An 11949-nucleotide genomic window follows, 5' to 3' on the forward strand; every position below is an offset into this window, starting at 1 on the left:
AGAGGTCTTAATCTGGAGGACTCTCAAAACATGGGTGAAAGACCTATCGTGACAGCTCACTTTGGGCACTTATATGCAGATTGAAGCATGAGTTCTCTACCTATACTAAAGTTCAAAGTTATGTTTTTTTTACATAAAAAGCTCTAAGCTATGTTTGTTTTACATAACTTTACATAACTTTTAACATTTTTGCAACCACTCCTTTAAAATCAGCAGTGGAATTTCTGATGTAAAAATCACTCTATTTTTTAAAGACTCGGATGGAAGGGCAACAGTATCAGCCTTCATCCCATTGTCTAGCTGAGGCAGCCTCAGTATAAAACCAAAAATACTTCAAGGAAAAGTGAAGAGAAAAAGAAAAACAAACAAACAAACAACAAAAAAAGTGTAGACTCAGTAGAAAAAAAAAAAAAAGTATTAAAAAATGTTCAAATTGATTAGAAAATATATAAACTTGAAATGTATACCCTATAAGTGCAATAGTTCCTAAGTTGATGTTTTAAATGCATGAATTAGAATCCTTCTTGAAGCAATTACAGTATTCCTAATTAAATTGTGGCTTTTGTACAGTAATATCAATTAGCTCTTTAAAAACCACATTATTAATTTATCAAGGAGACAACTTGATAACACGGTGAAGGCAATAAAATAGATCAGCCTGTAACACCCATTGCTAGAGGGAACAGACTTCATTCAGAATTACATGGGCAGTGAATCTCCACTAACTTCTGTATAGCTGCATTGATTCACCCGTCTCAAGGCTCTGCCTGACTAACATGAAAACTTTTTTTTAAGTGGTCTATTGCCTGTTACACACAGCCATGAAGAAAATCATATTGTCACAGGATATGATCTGTAGTGGGGTGGTGTTATAATGAGTTCTTCACTGTAAAAATGTGTTTTAGTGTTATGGGAGAGAAGATAAGGACAAAAAAAATGGTTTGGAGGGAGAATGAGAACTGAAGTTAATAAAAAGAACAACTTCTGCATTGAAATGGATTTTAGCTAGTAATAATGAAGGTTCCAGATGACAAACCAGAAGCAAAAGGAGGAGGACTGGGAAGTTCCTCTGGAAGTTATTTCTGAACAGCAGACAGATGGTTGGGATGGCTTACATGTGCTTGACAGCAGCTACTCGTGGAGAAACAAAAACTAGTTGATCTGCTGATGGGTTTGAATCACAGAGAACTGTCTGCACTCAAAGAGACACTAAATGAAGGAAAATGCAAAAATCGTCTGAAGAAGAATACAAACAAAAATGTGGACAAAGAAGTAGGGCAAGCTTTTCCCACTGCTATAAAATTATATATGCCTCAATCTCACATGAGTGTTATAGGAAAAGATCTCTAGCTCCTGGTTTACCAGCCTATTCCACTACATATAATAATATATAATATATATATAATATTTATATAATATATATATAAACTATTTTGTGCATATTTCTCCCATTTAACTACATCTCACCTATTTCTTTATTCCTTTCTGTTTCTTCTTTTGACCATATTTCTAACATTGTTTCTTTTAGCCATTCTTCTAGAGACAATTTCTTCACAAGGGCTCCACAGACACCTTTCTGTTTTGCAAAGGTACAATTTGTATTTACATGAATATCTTCTGGGTCCAAAAACAAGCTCCAAATCACTTCGGCATTTGCCTGCTATAACTTGTTGATGTCGACAGAGACCTGCTTTGAGCCATGGAGATAAAGCATAACGTAGAGCTCCACCTGCTGCTGGAGGAGCCTCCTGCATGGATCATAACCACACAGTTTTCTGAAAGTATATTTAGGGAGGATAGTGAGTTTGTACCACTGGAAGGTATTTGGGAATTTCATGTAGTCTGCCATTCATGCAGGCTTCCAAATGAGCCTGACTGCTTTGCTCCTGCATATAGTTAAGGGGCTGGTCCTCAGCACCGAACAGTGAGATGTTTACCTCAAATGTAATTTATTCACAGCTTGACACAGTAACAAGGATCTACTTCACAAAATGTCCAGAAAAAAATCAGCCATTATCCCCAGGCACCATGTTCAGGCTACCCTGTGGCTCATTACTGCAGCTGAGTCTTTGGCATGGCAGCATCCCAGCCAGGTTGTTCCTCGCTCAGTCCCCATGAAAAGACTGTAAGGACCATCCCATGCCAAGCTCCAGGTGGATAGGGCTGGCCCTTCAGAGTCCATACTCTCTGAATGTCTGACAAACACTGTCTTGGGTACAACAGGAATAAGGCTGACAAACTCAGCTTCCGCCAAATTAAATGCTTGGAGTCACAGAACTGGCATTTTCAGGGTGGGGTGGGGATCAGATTTTATTTTTTTTACTTTGTTTTTAATATAACTGGGGGTGGAGACAATGAACTTAAATTCTCTGGAATGGGATATAAAAAATGTTTCCTACTCTCCGAAATTTCTTTGAAAGAAGGAGGTATGAAGGCAAAAGCTGAGTTGGTAACCAGATCACAACTAGGGATCCACAAACTATTCCAGTAGGAATGTGAATAATACTTCAAAATTAAGTCAGGCAGAAATTCAAAAAGTTCCTTCTGAAAAAAGTGTTTTTCTTTAGGAGAAATCAGCTACCTGGCAAGTGTATTCCCATTGTGTTACAGATGTGTGTAAAAAAATTAACAGTTAAGAATACAGATTTGGAAGGAATAGTTTGTAGCGTAACTGGTCTAAGTAACAGTACTGAGAGAAGTAGATAGAATTTTTCAAGAAGGAGTGGTTTTGTTTGTTTGTTTGCTTGCTCGCTTGCTTTTTGCAAGAGTCCTAAGGACTGTGCCTTCTAAATGATAGTAATGATAAAGACATAAGCCATATCTAGGTATAAATGTTCCTACTGTAAACGTGGAGATGATCACAATGTTGTACAAAGATTTTAATATGGTTCATGACAGCATTCCAGATGATCAGGTAAACATCAAATATTTTCAGGTTTGGATGAAAACCAATGTCTTTGGCAGGTTTAACCTGACATAGAAGGTATAAAACTTTGCATGGTGAGTTTCTGTATTGAAAAGTATACATCTAAGCTATGTCATTTTGTAGTTAAGTTCCAAAACATCACTTCTCCCATCAGCATCAGGAGGCCATACAGTTGTGAAAGACCTCATGTGTAGTGCACAGTCACTATCCCAACTCAGGATTCTGCAATGGAAACTTCTGCCAAAGAGAAGGAGATAAAAAGAGGCGACAGAGCTACTAAGCTGAAATGAATGGGGTAAGTACTTAAACCATATACTCATCACCAAACATGTTTGACCAAATCCAGGGAAGATGGAAACAATTCCACAAATGGCAAAGCTCCGAAACAGTGATGCCTTACATAAGGTGCAGGGAATGTTTTCTTTGAAGATAAAAGGAAAGGTATCCACGTGTGAAATCTGTGATCAATATGGAAAGATGAATGAAAAAGTAAGGCAGTGAAACAACCGCCTGCCCCCACCCTCATAAATAAATAAATTAATAAATAAAATTTAAAAAATCCTGGTTGCATTTTAATTCCACACTCATTAGACAGCACTTGGGAAAAAGACCAACAACTGCTGCATATACTTTAAATTGACTGCATATAAAATATACAGTGTTCATCCTTGATGTATATATGTTTCCCTTACCAACTAGGGGCTCCTTCATTTGCATTTTCTTTTTATTCTCTGAAGCCTTGAAAGAATGAGATTTTATAAAATGAAATAAGTTACTCTTATTTGCTGAGGAGTATTGCTGATCTTTTTATTCAGGAGCTTCATGTAGCTATAAATATGTGTTCTTGAAGCATTTTGCAACTTCAGGAAGTACCACCAGCAATTAGAAGAAGAATGTATTAAATTTGGAATTAGATGGGATAAAAGCTTGCACTATTCCCACTGAAATTACTTGGGGTGAAATATTGGCTGTATGATTTGCAGAAGGCCTGATGTCCATGGATACAAATAATCCAGTTAGGAAAAGCCCAGTGGATTGTCCGAGAAAATCAATTTTCTCACTGCTATATCTTTCAGAAATGAAGTATTACCAATGCATCTCTTGACTAGTAACAGACATAAGGAACAAATGCTGCAACCAAATCAATTTTCCTCAAAATTTGGCAAATGTTATGGTTTGGTTTTCTGATTTGCTTGCTGACTCCTGAAAATGAGAAAAAAAATAAAAAAATAAAAAAAATAGACATTTGAATTTTAGTTAATATCTGTTTTGCTGCCATTTAGACATGGAAGAAGAATGTTCCATTACTAAGGTCTGAGCTGAACACATATTTATACTCTGCCCAATTTTAACCATGTGAGCGGTCTCACTGATTTAAATAGGACTACAAGATTCCTCATATTGACCTCATTTAATGTCAAAATACTATCTCCTATGTCTTCTAACAAGAAAGAGAACAGAAGAATGGTTGATCTCCTGAGGCAAACTCAAAACAGAGGCAACAGACATTTCTGTTATGCCATTAAGTCAAGCAGGCATGGCATGAGACTGTTTTGGCAACCATCGCTTCCATTTAATGAAGAAGGATCTGGGAAGACACAGGCCAACCAGCCTCCTGGGAAGATCATGAAGCAAATCTTCCTGAACGTCATTTCTGGACACATGAAAGAGATGAAGGTGATGAGGTGACAGGTTCAGTGAACAAGGGGATGAAAGTGGATGTCATTTATCTTGACTTTAGTAAGTCTTTTGTCGCAGTTTCCCAAAGCATCTTTTCAGCTCCCTGGGAAGGTATGGCTTGTGTGGATGGAACACTAGCTGGACTGACAGCCTTAAAGAGCTCAAAATCCAAAGGGCAGCCAGTTGCTAACGATGTTGTGTTCTAAAGTGTTGATCTTGGTACTGATACTGCTCAACATCTGCACTAACAAACAGGACACAACCAACTATTGCCTGTTACCAACACACTTCTAGCAAGAGGAAATGGTGTTGGCCATAGAGCATTCGGGCTGGAAATGGACATACAGTGTGACGGTATTGACTGATGCCATTAGAAAGCATGTAAAATAGCTGCATAAACAGAGCAACACACATCCATTGTACAAAATGAACTTACTTTATATTGACCTCACTTTATTTTCAACTCATCTGCCTAAACCCTTCAGAGCAGGGAGAAAATCTAGTTCTTCATTTTTTTGAGAACCAGCATCAAGACTCAGAAGTGACCAGGATTTTGAGGAATTACCAGGTAGAGTATGTTAAAGTACTTAGCCACAGATTAGGAATCTTTTCTGGTTTCCAGCAAATGGCTTCCTTGGATATAAGATTACAATTTTAGGATTGGATTCTTTACTTTGAAGCAGTTGTAACAGGTAGGTGGGATCATCAAGAATATCTAAGACCTCTCAGATTTTTAATATGCAGTTCAAGCGTCTAATTCACAATGATTTCATACACTGTTCTGAAGTGTTTCTGTTGCAGAAGTAATTAGTGCATAAGCTAGGTTCAAATTGTCACTCTCCCTTTGTTTTTCTTACTTCATTAAATACATATATTCTATATATAAATATGAATTATTCATTGTCATCCCTCTGCCCCCTTTTTTATTAATGTGTAAATAGTATTCTGAATAGTATTCTGAGAGATCCTATCAAATGTTAACGTAAGTGCTGGGAACAACATCTCTTTGATAAAGTATTTTCTTGAAAAACTAGCAAATAAATTATTTGGAAATAATCTTTATTTCCAAGATTATTTCCAATAATCTTTCCAAGGGAAATATAAAGCATTTCCAAACAAACAAACAAACAAACAAACAAACAAACTTCATACTTCATGTTAGTCTCTGCTATGACTGAATAGAAGGCAGGGAATTACATGAGTGATTGCTGCAGAAAGATGGTGTTGAGCATATCCCTTGGCACAGCCCTCTTCACCTTCTGTCCACTGTAAGAGACCTGAACATTAGAGGACTTGTAGTCTATTAATTTGTGTTGGACTGTTTGATGGTGCGGAAGCACTGCAAGTTTTGCTTGCTCACTTTATTTCTGCCCTATAACACAGTGTGCATCAAATTAGCACCTCCTCTATGCTATATACATCCAGAAAGCCTTGAGGTATACATAACTCATCCCGAAGACCTACTTCAAGCCAAACACTGTTGCCCACAAAACATTTACACCAAATACCTTTTGATGATGTGAAGCTGATGAAAGACGACTGTGGAGGACACTATGGATAAGAATTGTTGTGTTCATATGCAATTTTAGGTCTGCTTTCCAACTTTGTATCTCAGGTGTGCACTAATGTTTCTTATTGATGAAAAAACCTTGGACAGAAAATGCTGCCTGACTGAAAGCAACTCTTTGCACATACAGTTGCTATGAGTTTTGCAGTTGCATTTGAGTTTTCTTAGCTATAAAATAACATTCCACCAAATTCTCGTCTCATGTTTATAATTTTAACTCACTAATTCAGGAAGACACTGCTTCTGATAATAGTAAATGTAATTTGTAAATGCAACTTACCACATACAGCAAAACCAAAGCAACAGTAAACTGTCCAGGAAAAGTACAGATACTAATCTTGGTTGAACTGAGTAATATACATACACTGTAAACCACAGAATAGTAAGCCTGTGCAATGAATTTAAGATCTACTTGAAGGACTGTCAGAAACAATTGCTTATCCTGCTAGCATCCATTGATTTAAACAAAAGCCTAATCAGGACAAAATGAAGCAAATCTGAAAAGAGTCTACCTTGTCTGTCAGGAAAACAACTAGATCAAGACTGGAAAAAATACACTGAATTTTTGTTCTGATCCACAGAAATTAATCTACTACTCTTCTGTAACTACTCTTCTGTAATTAATCTTCTTGAAAGTATTTTTTTACTCTTCTGCTCTTTCATAAGTAAACATTAAACAGAAATACAAATGGTCAAAAAACACACACAAAAATAACACCTACATTGTATCTACCAGAGTAAAATTTCCAGCAAAACTTAGGAGTAACAGATTTTGATCTTGTACAAATCTATGGATTGCTCTTCAAAAATACTCAAGGGACTTGCAGAAGATACCTCCTTATTAGTGAACATCAGGTTTCATATTCACAGGTAGAAGATTTCTTCCAATTTGTGAAGAATGTTTCCAGAACAATGTCCTCTCAAATAAGTCCTGTAGTTTACAAACATTTCAATTCTAGAAGTTCATGATCTTTTTGTTGAAGGCATTCACTGCACTAATGGTTGGGGAGAGAAAATAACATGCTTTTGTAAAAGTAATCAAGTTTACTATACTTTAAATATATCTGAAATTGACTGAAGGCAAGGTAGCTTAACAATTGCAATATTCTGTTTCTCACTTGATCAAGAAGGATGAAAGAGCCCAAATTGGTCTATTATTTCTTCACAGAATTAATTTATTTATTATTAATACATTTATTACAGATTTCAATAGCTGAACTAAGTACAAGCCAAGTTCTATTTAGCTGCATTTATGTAATTCTTCTGGAGTTAAGATGCAAGTCAGAGAAATGGGCCTTAAATTTATTATTAACACTCGTGGAAAGCTAAACAACAAAGACATCAGATTGAAACTATGGGATCATTTATAATAAAGTCTGCTGGCTCACAAGATCCTGGCCCTGAGTATGCTTGTACTAGCACCAGCGATGCGTAATTCAACTGGAGTCAGTGTAAAATGAAAAGATGAGACTCCAATCATGCTGTCTGAGTCCAGTATCAACATCTTCACAACTTTTATTTAAAACAAAAGTTGTCCCCCTTGATCCATATTACAGTTTTCTTCCTAGAATTCCTGGCAGAATAACAGTCTCTCTTTTTCTCTCTTTTTCTCTTTTTCCTCTGAGGTACACAGAAATTACGCAGCACTTGGAGCAGCTGCCAAGGACAGTTCAGCTAGGAGCGCTGTAACAGGCGTCACATTTCACGTGTCTCCCAGCCAGCCTTGATGTAATGCAGGAAAAATCAGATGATCTTTGGCATGTGTGAGAGGAGGAGAGAGCAATCTACCAGGTCAAAGCTATCACAGGAGGAAGCTGGTGTGAATGCAAGGAGTTTACTTTCCTGGAAGCATTCCAGCCTTGAAACTCATGGGAATTCCTCAGCAGGAGCTTCAGAGCTTAGAAAACCAGGCAGGAAGCTGACTGCTTGTGTCTTTTGCATCTCCTGAATCTCTCTGTGGGCATTTACTGCCAGTTTTTAAAAAATTGAGTTACTACACATCAAACCGACTCCTGATTTCTGCCTCCCACCCTCTCATGTACGTGCTGTGGGGTACAACAAGGGACTCTAGGAACCAGTAGGCCTGTGCAGAGGACAGGTCTATTAAAGGCCAGGCCACCGGGGATCTGGGCAGTGACAGCAGAGAACGATGGCCAGTCACAAAAGGGAAACGGCTAAACGTCTATGAGCTCTGTTATAATTCAGAGCCCCTTCAGCCTCCATAATGCTGTGTTTCTAGCAGCCGATAGGCCAGCATCTGCTAGAATCACCCCCACAGACTCCAGCAGAGCACCCTGAAGGAGCAGCTCCTTGGGAACAAGATCTCCTACTAGCATAAAATCCAAGCAACTCTGCAGCAGGCTCGGTGAAGATTTATGCAGCCTCACTCTGCCTTTGAAGGATATCTGTCTTTGGGAGTAGGTATAATAGGTTGGATTTCATTTCAGATTATGGCCCCTCCATTAGGAGAAAGAACTCTGAAAAGCAGTCTTAAGAATACATCTCTTAGCACTCTTCAGATGAAAAATACTCAGAAATTATCATAAAATGAACAGCTCAAAGTTTCATCTTCAGATGAATACATATAGCATCAAATTGCACTGTGATAAAAAAAACAACAACAAACAAAACAACAACAACAACTACAAAACAGGTGAGTCCAGTCTTATGCCTCCTCACTATGACAAGGACCAGTCTGGATCCCTTACCATTTCCTTTGTGCCTGTCAGACACAGCTCCCTCATCCAGCTGTACCTGCAGTAAGAGTGGTTGAATCCGATTTTTTATGAACAGCATCAGCTTGTGTTGGTGTGTTTAAGAGACTTCCTCGTTTCTGGGAGTGGCAGCTACTAGTGCCATGGGAATGACCTCAGCAACTTGGCAGAAAATTTAGAGCAGATGCTAAAAATCGTGGTGAATAGATAAAATAAGAAAGGACATTTTTCAGCCCTAGTGCCTCAGAATATGTGCCATAGGCCACCAAAAAGCCTTGGTGCAAAACCTCTGCCAAAGCACTTATTTTCAGGTCTCAGCATCTGAGCAATACAATGATCCACAGCCTACAGAAAGAGTGGCTCAGTACTACTCTGGAGATTGCTGCATTGCTGCCTGTTATATAGGCAAGGTATGGACATTGCTCTGAAAGAGATATAGAAGTATTCTGAAACAGAATTTGTATCATCACGCCAGCTGACAACAGTAAACTGACAACAGTTTTCAATGACATTTTATGGGAATTCAGGGGAAAACAGGACTGTCTCTACATCAGCCTACTTGCAGCGCTAATCCCACACCCTTCTTAGCATCTTCTACTGGTACAGATCTTAATTATTCACATATCCAGCCTCATTTTAGCTTTGTATAGATTTTGTATTTGTATTTTAGCCTCATCTCAGATTTGTATAAAGGCTTTTTGCATTCTTCTCAACTCTCATAACTTTTTCATAACTCTCACAACTTTAGTAACATTTTCCAGGAAAAATAAGTTCTTATTCCACTTACAAGGGTCTTTCTACATAGAATAACACTTTACTGAAAGCCCTGCACATTTTATTAAAACAAAAAGTTGAGCCACTCACGATGAGTTCAGAGGTAGCTGGTTTCTGTCACTACTCCTTTGCACAATGGTTTAGTTTGAAACAGGAAGGACAAGTTCTTACTGCTTCAGGTAAAGCAGTAGCAAAGGTCTGGGGCATGCAGAAGGGAGGGAAGGAGATGAGGAGAGGGGAGGACTGTTTTTCATGATAGGAAGAAGACAGTAATCTCTCCTCTCTAGCAGAGAAGCATCTAGATGGAAAATTGTCAGTTAATGTGTTCAAGTGCCCTGCTAAGGCATTCCTGCTAACCTCAAGCTTATTCTATTGATTGCCAGCTTATATGTACTTGTTCTTGGAACAAGACTAGGAAGAGGTACATGCCTTCCCCTCCTTTAAAACTCAGTGCTTGCTCATTGATAATAAAGGCAGATAAAGCAAGATGCTTCTTTCATTCTTATTGAAACAACATTTTATCTAATTAAATTCCATTTTTATACTTCCCTTCCTCCTCACAAAAATCTAAAGACAAACCAAAAATAGTCAAGATCTTCTTTTCAATTTTGCTTTATTAAAAAAGGTTGTTCAAAAAAAACCTTGACTTTTCTTCAAATGACAGTGAAAGTTAAAAATAGGAAGGTACCAGAAAAGCCTTTTATAGTGCAGTCATAACAGTACCACATCATTGTTGAGCACTTCAGTTAAAACGATACAGCGTGACATTGACGTGATACATCTCTGCACTTGGTCTTTCAGGACACAGCAAAAAATTAGTATAATTTTGATTCTGTCTGCCAGCCATTTTTTTTTTTCAAAGAGGGTAGTCGTATTATATGAGATAGTAAAGTATTCTTTCCATTGTGTGCTGTGATACAGGTATTTTTAAACACATTTTTCAGGTGTTAAAAGCAACATTAGTTCACGGCCTCCAAGTCTGCTAAGACAAGAGAAGGAAGACTAAGACAGACTTTGGAAAACAATATTTTTAGCTGGACAAAAGAGCTATTGATTGTTTGGAAAACCATGGCCAGGATAGTTATGTTATTTTGCAAATTAGGTAAGAGTTGCAGGTGTGAAATTACTTTTGATATTTAGATAATTAAATTAATTTAGGAGACAAATTCATGCTGACATTTGTAAATGTGGGTGCTGATACAGATCAGATTGAAAATGAAATGTGAAAGCCCTTTAAAGCTGAAGCCGTTTAAAGAGGCATTCATAAGTTCTATGAACATCGTGTTTTCTTTACAGTGAAGGACTGTCAGGACTGTAATGTATAAATTATTGTAAGTGTCTCTGGTACAGTAAAAATACAGAAGTCAATCTTAATGTATAACCAGTAGGATATTCATGAATATTTTGTTCCTTAACACTGTGTAAATTAACATCAAGGAAAACTGCAAAGTGAAGTGGGTTTTCAGATGCATTTATTAAGTAGAAAAAGGCAATAAATAAATAAATAAATAAATAAATAAATAAATCGTGATTGTGCCAAATCTTGAATATGCAATGATTCTCACCAGTGAAAATAATTCTAAGTTAAAGCACTCATAGAAGCATTTGCTGTATTGTATTAAAAATCAGTGAGAACCCCAGTGGCCAGTCCATTTAAAACCCAAGTTCATGAAGTTCCCCTCCAAGTTGACTTGGCCATGAAGTCATCTGCTTGTGATATGACTTACGTGGTCCAAGATATTTTGTTGATACATTTTTGCAGAGAGTACTTCCAGAAACTGCAGATGTTCTTCTCATCTCAGAGAAGAAAGGAAAAACTAATCGCTATTTGGTTCCTGCTCTGCAAAAGTATTTTAAGAGAGCATTGCATTTGGTCATAGTGTTATTTTCAATAGCAAGAGAGAAATCCAACAATATTCTTCCAGTATGCAACTTTTACCATTTATTTAGCCACTCTCAGATTCTTTTAATAGGTGTTTCTGCCCATATAGATGACACAAAACATCAAAATCAAGGTGTCTAAATCAGTAGCATCGCATTAATGGAAAAACAGGTGTAGGAGTAATCTAAGAAGGTAAGCCTAATTGCTGTTTAGGCAACACGACTATTCTTTTAAACTCTAAGGACTGGTAAAATTAGATTATTTATTTATCCAGATTTGATAAATAAACACTGCAATTGGCAACTCAACAAAATAAGTTATTCTGAAGCTAGAGGCATTTCACAGAAGAGAGCATTATAAATATGATAAAAATGTTGCATGAATCAACACTGCAGAGCCAGAGAAT

Source organism: Oxyura jamaicensis, chromosome 2 (genome assembly GCF_011077185.1).
Source record: "Oxyura jamaicensis isolate SHBP4307 breed ruddy duck chromosome 2, BPBGC_Ojam_1.0, whole genome shotgun sequence".
Classification (NCBI taxonomy): domain Eukaryota; kingdom Metazoa; phylum Chordata; class Aves; order Anseriformes; family Anatidae; genus Oxyura; species Oxyura jamaicensis.